This window comes from Eubalaena glacialis, chromosome 12, assembly GCF_028564815.1.
Source record: "Eubalaena glacialis isolate mEubGla1 chromosome 12, mEubGla1.1.hap2.+ XY, whole genome shotgun sequence".
Taxonomy (NCBI): Eukaryota; Metazoa; Chordata; class Mammalia; order Artiodactyla; family Balaenidae; genus Eubalaena; species Eubalaena glacialis.
The window spans coordinates 19161562-19171224 of NC_083727.1; the positions used below are offsets into that span (position 1 = coordinate 19161562).

General features: G+C 38.8%; 1 pseudogene; it reads right to left on the reverse strand.

Moving 5' to 3' along the window:
* Window positions 1–8028: 8028 nt before the first annotated feature.
* LOC133102188 (elongation factor 1-alpha 1-like) lies at window positions 8029–9395 on the reverse strand (annotated as a pseudogene).
* Window positions 9396–9663: the final 268 nt, after the last annotated feature.

Consider the following 9663-nt stretch of genomic DNA (forward strand, 5'->3'; position numbering starts at 1 on the left):
TATGGGACTCTCTGTGCTTCCTGGACTTAATTGACTATTTCTTTTCCCATATTAGGGAAGTTTTCAACTATAATCTCTTCAAATATTTTCTCAGTCCCTTTCTTTTTCTCTTCTTCTTCTGGGACCCCTATAATTAGAATGTTGGTGTGTTTAATGTCCCAGAGGTCTCTGAGACTGTCCTCAATTCTTTTTATTCTTTTTTCTTTATTCTGCTCTGCAGTAGTTATTTCCACTATTTTATCTTCCAGGTCACTTATCTGTTCTTCTGCCTCAGTTATTCTGCTATTGATTCCTTGTAGAGAATTTTTAATTTCATTTATTGTGTTGTTCATCATTGTTTTTTGCTCTTTAGTTCTTCTAAGTCCTTGTTAAATGTTTCTTGTATTTTCTCCATTCTATTTCCAAGATTTTGGATCATCTTTACTACCATTACTCTGAATTCTTTTTCAGCTAGACTGCTTATTCCTTCTTCATTTCTTTGGTCTGGTGGGTTTTTACCTTGCTCCTTCATCTGCTGTGTGTTTCTGTGTCTTCTTATTTTGCTTAACTTACTGTGTTTGGGGGTCTCTTTTTCACCGGCTGCAGGTTCATAGTTCCCGTTGTTTTTGGTGTCTGCCTCCAGTGGCTAAGGTTGCTTCAGTGGGTTGTGTAGCTTCCTGGTAGAGGGGACTAGTGCCTGTGTTCTGGAGGATGAAGCTGGATCTTGTCTTTCTGGTGGGCAGGACCGTGTCTGGTAGTATGTTTTGGGGTGTCTGTGACTTTATTATGATTTTAGGTAGCCTCTCTGCTAATGGGTGGGGTTGTGTTCCTGTCTTGCTAGTTGTTTGGCATAGGGTGTCCAGCACTGTAGCTTGCTGGTCGTTGAGTGGAACTGGGTCTTAGCATTGAGTTGGAGATCTCTGGGAGAGCTCTCGCTGATTGATATTACATGGGGCCAGGAGGTCTCTGGTGGACCCATGTCCTGAACTCTGCTCTCCCATCTCAGAGGCACAGGCCTCACAGCCAGCTGGAGCACCAAGACGCTGTCAGCCACACGGCTCAGAAGAAAAGGGAGAAAAAAAGAAAGAAAGAAAGAAAGAGAGAAAGAAAGAAAGAAAGAAAGAAAGAAAATAAATATATAAAATAAAAGTTATTAAAATTAAAAAATTATTAAAATTAAAAATTAAAAAGTAATAATAAGAGAAAGAAAGAAAGAAGGGAGCAACCGAACCAAAGAACAAATCCACCAATGATAACAAGCGCTAAAAACTATACTTAAAAAAAAAAAAAACACAAACAGACAGACATAACCCTAGGACAAATGGTAAAAGCAAAGCCATACAGACAAAATCACACAAAGAAGCGTACACATACACACTCACAAAAAGAGAAAAAGGAAAAAAAAAAAATATCTATATATTAAAAAAAAAGGAGGAAGAGAGCAACCAAATCAATAAACAAATCTACCAATGATAATAAACTCTAAATACTAAACTAAGATAAACATAAAAGCAGAAGCAAATTAGTTACAGAAATCCAACCCCAAGTCTACAGTTGCTCCCAAAGTCCACTGCCTCGATTTTGGGATGATTCGTTGGCTATTCAGATAATCCACAGATGCAGGGTACATCAAGTTGATCGTGGAGATTTAACCTGCGGCTCCTGAGGCTGCATGGAGTAATTTCCCTTTCTCTTCTTTGTTCACACAGCTCCTGTGGCTCAGCTTTGGATTTCCCTGCCTTTGTGTGTAGGTAGCCTAAGGGCGTCTGTTCTTCACCTAGACAGGATGGGGTTAAAGGAGCAGCGGATTCGGGGGCTCTGGCTCAGTCAGGCCGAGGGAGGGAGCGGTATGGAGGAGGCGGGGCGAGCCTGCGGCGGCAGAAGCCGGCATGATGTTACACCAGCCCGAGGCGCGCCGTGCGTTCTCCCGGGGAAGTTGTCCCCGGATTACGGGAGCCTGGCCGTGGCGGCCTGCACTGGCTCCCGGGAGGGGCGGTGTGGAGAATGACCTGTGCTCGCACACAGGCTGTTTGGTGGCGGCAGCAGCAGCCTTAGTGTCTCATGCCCGTCTCTGGGGTCCGCGCTGATAGCCGCGGCTCGCGCCCGTCTCTGGAGCTCGTTTAGGTGGTGCTCTGAATCCCCTTTCCTCACACGTCCCAAAACAATGGTCTCTTGCCTCTTACGCAGGTCCAGACTTTTTTCCAGACTCCCTCCAGGCCAACTGTGGTGCACTAGCCCCCTTCAGGCTGTGCTCACGCAGCCAACCCCAGTCCTCTCCCTGGGGTCTGACCTCCGAAGCCCGAGCCTCAGCTCCCAGCCCCCGCCCGCCCCGGCGGGTGAGCAGACAAGCCTCTCGGGCTGGTGAGTGCTGGTCGGCACTGATCCTCCGTGTGGGAATCTCTCCCCTTTGCCCACTGACCCCCTATTGCTGTGCTCTCCTCCGAAGCTTCCCTCCCCCACCCACCCCTCTTTCTCCGCTAGTGAAGTGTCTTCCTAGTGTGTGGAAACTTTTTCTCCAGATCCCTCCCAGAGGTGCAGGTCTCGTCCCTATTCTTTTGTCTCTGGTTTTTCTTTTTTCTTTTGCCCTACCCAGGTACGTGGGGAGTTTCTTGCCTTTTGGGAAATCTGAGGTCTTCTGCCAGCATTCAGTAGGTGTTCTGTAGGAGTTGTTCCACGTGTAGATGTATTTTTGTTGTGGGGAGGAAGGTGATCTCCACGTCTTACTCCTCCGCCATCTTGAAGGTCTCCCCCAAGTCTATTTTTTTAAATGAGACTGACGAAAAATAATCCATCAAAAATTTAAATTTCCTACCCTCTTCCTTCCCCCAAATCCCCCCAAGGCACCAGGAAAAGGAGGTTCTATTTCCTCAAGGTGTTACAGGAGGGGGCTGATCTTTACGCTGTTGTGTCTGCAGGTCTCTGGAACCTCCTGTTAAGCTAGAGTAACCGAGTCTTCTATCACGCTCTCTTTCTGTGCTCCTCCTGTAGCTGAAGGTCTCTGAGTGAAGGGCATGTGGCTGGCTTTTAAAGGAGCCCCTAAACATACCGTGTCATCAGTTCTACTCTGCATGGTCACCCCAGAACACTGAAACTGTAAATAAGATATCCAGTCTTTTCCTCTTTTTTGGCTTTTTCTTTAGTCTATGTTGCTTTTTTTCTTTTTCTTTTTAAATTTACACGGAACCCATTTGTTCTAACATCAGCCCTGCTGAGAAGGAGTGTGGGGCGGTTGGGGAGAAACGGAAACCATGAGTTTCCACATCCTAGTCTCACCCCTTCCAAATTCCTCTCTTGCCCTACACAAATCCCCAGCTCCACTTTCTTCCTGGAGGAGTATGAATTCCCATACATTTTTTTTTCTACCTATGGATTATGGTAAAACTTTATGTTGAGAATGAAACTATTTCCACCTGTTGTGTAAGGGAAACTATTAAAATTTGCAGAATCTTTTGACAAACTCTGGTTTTAAAGACTATTGTCAAATAAGGACTCAAACGTAGTAGGCTGAACAATAACCGCCTGGCTTTAGACTGGACCTTCACTGTTTTTCCCTGAAAATTTTAAGTTGCACAGTTTAGTCTTAATGTTTAAGACACTATAAGAAAGGGGGAAAAAAGTACTACGTTACTAAAAGAAAAAAATATATCAGGAATAAATTCTAAAATGTTTTCTGTGTCACACTGATAAAAGGAAGTGCTGTTTTATTATTTAAAGTTATAGTTGAAACTTAACATTCCAGTACTTTGGAGGACTAAATAATGCATATGCTATTGGAAAGTTTTATAAGTGCTTGCAATTTTATTATATATACTTATGTTATAATGAATCACTTGATTTATTTAGATAAAGCCCTATTTTATATAAGGCTGTATTCAAGCTCTCTTATTAAAAAAAGATGTGGACAAAGGAGTTCTCTAGATGGGCCTTAAATACTTTAATTTTATACTTGCAACACTCATTGCCTTAACAAAGTTGATAATGACAGAAATGATTTTTACCTGTTTGCAGAATCAACCTAAGCAGATGAATGCTACTACTGGCAAATTTGTACTTTTAAGATTAGTCTATTTGTCTTCTCATCACTTAAGAAATTGTATAGATTATACATTTAAGTGGTATGCTGCTAGAGTACTTCTGAGATGATTGATTTTGTGCTAGAAGGCTCTGTTTTTCATGATCTTCAGTCTGCATCTTTCTTCTGAGCTCCAGCCCCTTTTTCTGGATGCCTGCATGGATATCTTTACTTGGCTGTCTCCTAAATGACACACACACACAAACACACTTTCTGTTCCCAGTAACCTCAAATTAATAGCTATGTCCAGAACATGTCATGGTCTTTGACAACAAGGGGACTTTCTTACCTCATTGTCTCTCTCTGAATTCCCTTGCTAGAATCCCACTTATCTATTAATGATTTACTTTAACAATTCCTTTAAAACTTACTTTTGTAAACTTTTCTTATCTCCCTATTCTCTCCTCCTCCAAAGAAATGTAATAACTTTTTAACATATTTCTCCCAAAGCGTGTGAGATCCTGGAAAGTAGAAGCCCTGATTTATTTGCCTACAAATAAATTGTTATACTAGATTGTCAAGCGTGTGTGTGTGTGTGTGTGTGTGTGTGTGTGTGTCTTGCAGAGGTTGATGTGTTTGGACTTACCTGTTGGCCAGGACTGGTCAAGATGAGTAGGAATAAGAAGACATAGAGATTCATTTCTCTGTATGATAGAGTAACTAGTATTTGGGGATTGTGTTCTGGCTGTTAGAAAAGGTTTGGAAGATTATAGAGTGGTCTTGGGAGAAAGAAGGTGACCAACAACACAGCAGGAAATCAGGCCTAAGGAGAAGGACTAGAGACACCAAGTTACTCTTCTGAACAGTGATGTCTAAATTCTTATTTGTAAATAATTTTCTGTGCAATACTACTACCAAATCTTCAGTGAAATTTAAGTTGGTGATGCATTGGGAAATGAGGGGAAGGCTGGATGATTGGTTTGGAGTAAAGGTATGCAGACAGAGGACACAGCAAGAGAGTGAAGTGCCAAAGCAGGCTTACCAAAGACTCAGTCAGGACAGTAATAAAAGCTTGAGGTGTCCAAGAGAATGCAAAGACTTTCTGAATATCTGGAAATTTTACAAAGCATGCTAGAGCTTTCAAGAAAGTTGAGATGAAATATCAAATAATTTTATTGGCTATTAAAGGAAAAGCCCCCAGAATGTTAGAGGATTTGAGAAGATTCTACTCCTACAAAGTTTAAGAAAGTTTAGCATTGAAATTAGAAAATAATATATTAAATTCCATTTTTTATGGTGCCAAAATAACATGCTTTCCCAACAACAAGTTTCTCTTCACTTAAGAGATATGAGACCATTTCCATGTTTTTGAGATTGACGTCTCTAAAATACCTACAATTCTAGAGAGGGATTCAAGCACCTACTCTAAGGTGAGTGGCTTTTCTGGTCCACATATTTGGGGCACCCAAATCTCATAAGTTTATTTAGCAATAAATATTGAGGGAATTGTTTACCCTGGGATTTATGATGACAAGGTGATCATTATTTGATAATGAATGTATCCACCATATGACAAGCACTAAATAAATGTCACTAAATATTTATTTTAAATATATATTATATTAAAATATATATTAAAATTGGTGAACACCAAAGTCAAAGAGAAAAATCTTAGAAGAAGGCAGAGGGAAGCAAAAGACACATTTACATTTGAATAAGAACAATGCCTGACTTTTCCAGAAAAACTATGGAGACCATAAAACAATGAATCATAAATTTTAAATGCAGAAAGGAATTAGCTATTAACTTAGGGAGAACATCCTTCAAATTAAGGCATACCAAAGATACTTTTAAGCAAGAAAAATCTGGGAGAATAATTACCAATAATCACACACACACACAAACACACACACACACAATTACAGGAAGTTCTTCACATAGAAGAGAAATTATTACATTTGGAAGAACAGAAATACATGATTTTCCCTTCTTGGGGTTCACAGAACTTCTCCAATCTGTGGATTGTTATTTTCTTACGTTTTGAAAACATTGTTAGCTATTATCTCATCAATTATTGTCTCTGCCTTTTTGCATTCTCCCCTCTTTCTGAGATTCCAGTTGTACATATATATTTGTAACTTTCTCCTTTGGATGGCTTAAGATATTTTCTATATTTTCATCTTTTTTTGCCATGCTTTAATCTGTATATTTTCTAGTGACTTGATTTTTAGTTCATAATTCTCAATTCTGTTACATCTAATTTACTATTAAACTCTTACCCTCTTAAGGAGTTTATTACGTCATTTGCTGTATCTTAAAATATTTTATTTTCCTAGAGCATTTTCATACAGTTCAATTTTCTATTGAATTTTTTCCATCTTGACACCCTCCATCTTGTCATTGTCTTCTCATCTTGTATTGGATAGGTTAACCAATTATTTTAATGTTTGTAAATGATAACTCATATATATGTCACTTATAGGTCTGTTTTTATTGTCTGTCTTTTCCTCTTGGTTTTTGGTCAGTTACTCTTGTGGTATGCTTGACCATTTTTTGATTTAATTACAGATAATTTGTATAAAATATATAATATGTATATTGAAGCTCTTGTTGACATTATCTTTTCTCATAGAGAATGTAATTTTGCTTTCAGGAAAGCTATTAGAGTAGGGAAAGGTCATATAGGATTCAAAGCTGGATTTCACCCTTTTGTGAGGGTTAGTCTCTTTCTAGTTGGAACTGATCCTTAGAGTATATATCTTTCAGGCTCCATACTGGAAACTAGGATATCCTTGCCTAGCCCTGAACTGTAATTTCTGTCTTTATGGTCCCACAAGATTGCCAGAATCTCTATTCATCTTGCTAATTTCTTACGCACCACATTCTGCTTGTCCTCTTAGCCTCTCTAGCTCAAAGTGCTTAAAAATGCCTTAAGGGGTTAAGTAGTTGTAATGTGGGGCTCACTCCAGTTTGTTTTCCTTTATTCCAGGATCCTAACTGTTGAAGCCTTGGCTTCCTTGGTATCTCTTCAATGGTATCAAGCACATTTTTTTCCCCCAACTTTTCTGTTTTTTCACCAGCCATTTATGGTGGAGGTATTGCTCTGTAATGAGTTACTCCAACATTACAAGTTAAGCAACTCTGAAACAGTTTTCATTTTCAACTTTCAGTATCTTCATTTTCCTAGAACTGGACACAATTAACTCTTCGAAGCAGGCCACTCCTCAATATCTTAAACCTTATAATTCAGACTCTTGTTTTAACAAACTCTAATGTGTGATTTTTAAATGTAAGAATGCATTTAAGAACAGGGAAACTAAGTTTAAGGGATTATACCAACACATTTCCTCAATATTAATAGAACTACATGAAGTTAAATACCCTGTGTATAACATATGAGTTTTAATATTGCAGAACTTTGACTCTCTTATAAGAGAGTAACTCACATAACAAGTTACTCTTTACTTTTCTATCCCAAGCAATATGAGATATTACAAATGATAGATCACATCCGTAACATTTCACTGTGTATTTAAATCAATTTAAGAGACAATCCTCTCTATTGTATATAGGTGAAAAAAACAAAAAAACAAAAAACAAAACAACACTTCCATCCCTGCCCTGAAAATAATCAGTTAACTCTGAAATAAATTAATCAAGTTTCAGCGAATGGAACACCAGATATAGGTCACAGGCAACTTTTCCCCTTAAGCCTCTTTCCTAAGCAATTTTATGGAAAGTTTTGGTGTTGGCCAAAAGAAGACACCGGTTTATTATTCAACTTTGTTTTAATGGGTTTCAACATTCTCTGACAGATTTTGGTTAAGATATTTCCATTAAAAGTACTGATTTAAAAATCTAACAACTTAAAACTACCACATCAAAAAATGGTCGACAAAATGTTCCTTTCTTTCTGAAGGTTTTACAATGTATTTATATCATTAACCAGCCTTTTACTATTAAACTTAAGTGGCCAAATGAGACAAACAGTTCTGAGCTATTCTTTTACAGCCAATTAAGACAGCTCAGTGTTCTATTCATTTAGTCATCTGATTTTTCTGAGCAGATTTGTTGACCTAGCCAGCTCCAGAAGACTTCTTGCCCACTGTCATTATTACGTCCACAGCAACTGTCTGCCTCATATCATGAGCAGCAAAATGACCCAGAGGAGGATAGTCAGAGAGACTCTCAACACACATAATTTTGTTACAAACACCCTCAGTGATGGCAGCATCAATAGATTTCAAAAAGTTGGGCCATCTTCCAGCTTCTTACCAGAAAAGCAATCAATCTCCTTCTGCCTGGCAAACTTACAAGCAATATAAGCAGTGTGACAATCCAGCTCCAGTATACAGCCAGCAATGATTTGGCCTGGATGGTTCAGGATAATTACCTGAGCAATGAAGCCAGCTGCTTCCATAGTAAGTCATTTTTGCTGTCACTAGCCATGTTGTCACAATAAATATCTTTGATAGACATGTTCATGACATTGAAGACCATGTTGTTCCCAGGCAGAGCTACACTCAAAGTTTCAAAATGCATTTCAGCAAACCTTACTTCAGTTGTAATGTTGACGTGGGCAAAGGTGGTCACCATGCCCAGTCTAGTCTCAACTCAGCTTGCAGGGATTGTACCAATAACACCAATTTTGTAGGCAACCTGGAGGGACAGACAAAAGGGCTTGGCAGTTGCATGAGTTGTTTGCAGGATGCAATACAGAGCTTTAAGCAGTGTGGTTCCACTGGCATTGCCATCCTTATGGTAAATTACCATCTCTTGAACCAAGCTACTTTAGCACTTAGCTCCAGCACATTGCCACCATTCCAACCAGAAATTGACACAAATGCTACTGTGTTAAGGTTATAACCACTTTTCTTAATGTAGATGCTGACTTCCTCATATCTCTTCTAGCTGTAGAGTAACTGGGTAGAATCTATTGTGTTAACATCAAAAATTAGTTGATTCAAACCTAGCATGTAAGCCAGTAGGGCATGATAATGGGTCCACACGTTCTTATTGATACCTTCTTCAAATTTAGAAATATCAGCAGCAACACTGTCAGCCTGAGATGTGCCTGTGACCATGTTTTTGATAAAATCTCTGTGTACTAAGGCATCATGATAGTCATATAATACTCGTTGATCTCAAATTTCCACAAGGAGAGATCAATGGTGATACCATATTCCCATTCAGCGTTAAGTTTTCCCAAGACCCAAGTATACTCAAAGAAGGCTTTTCCCATCCTAGCAGGCTCATTCTAAAATTTTCTGATGGTTGTTTTGTTGATTCCACCACATTTGTAGATCAAATGGCCAGTGATAGCAATACTGATATGAGTCTTATCCCATTTTGGCTCATACTTAGTATTTTTTTCATGACACATGTGTTCTGGTGGCAAACTCATCACAAAAAGGAAGTAATTCATTTTTAGTTGAGTAATTATACAATATTTTGGTAGCCTACTCAACTTTATGTATCAGAATAAGGACATGGCCCTTTTCCATGAAATAATACTGCCTGTTCTCTGAACATACGGATTTTGTAAACTGCTTTTAGGAAAGCACAGTACAGTAAGTCTTACTATATTCTATTTCTTATATACATAAATTATAAAAATGGAAAGAACAAAATAAAAGAAGTTTTACAGTCTCTCTATTTTTTTTTTTACCATA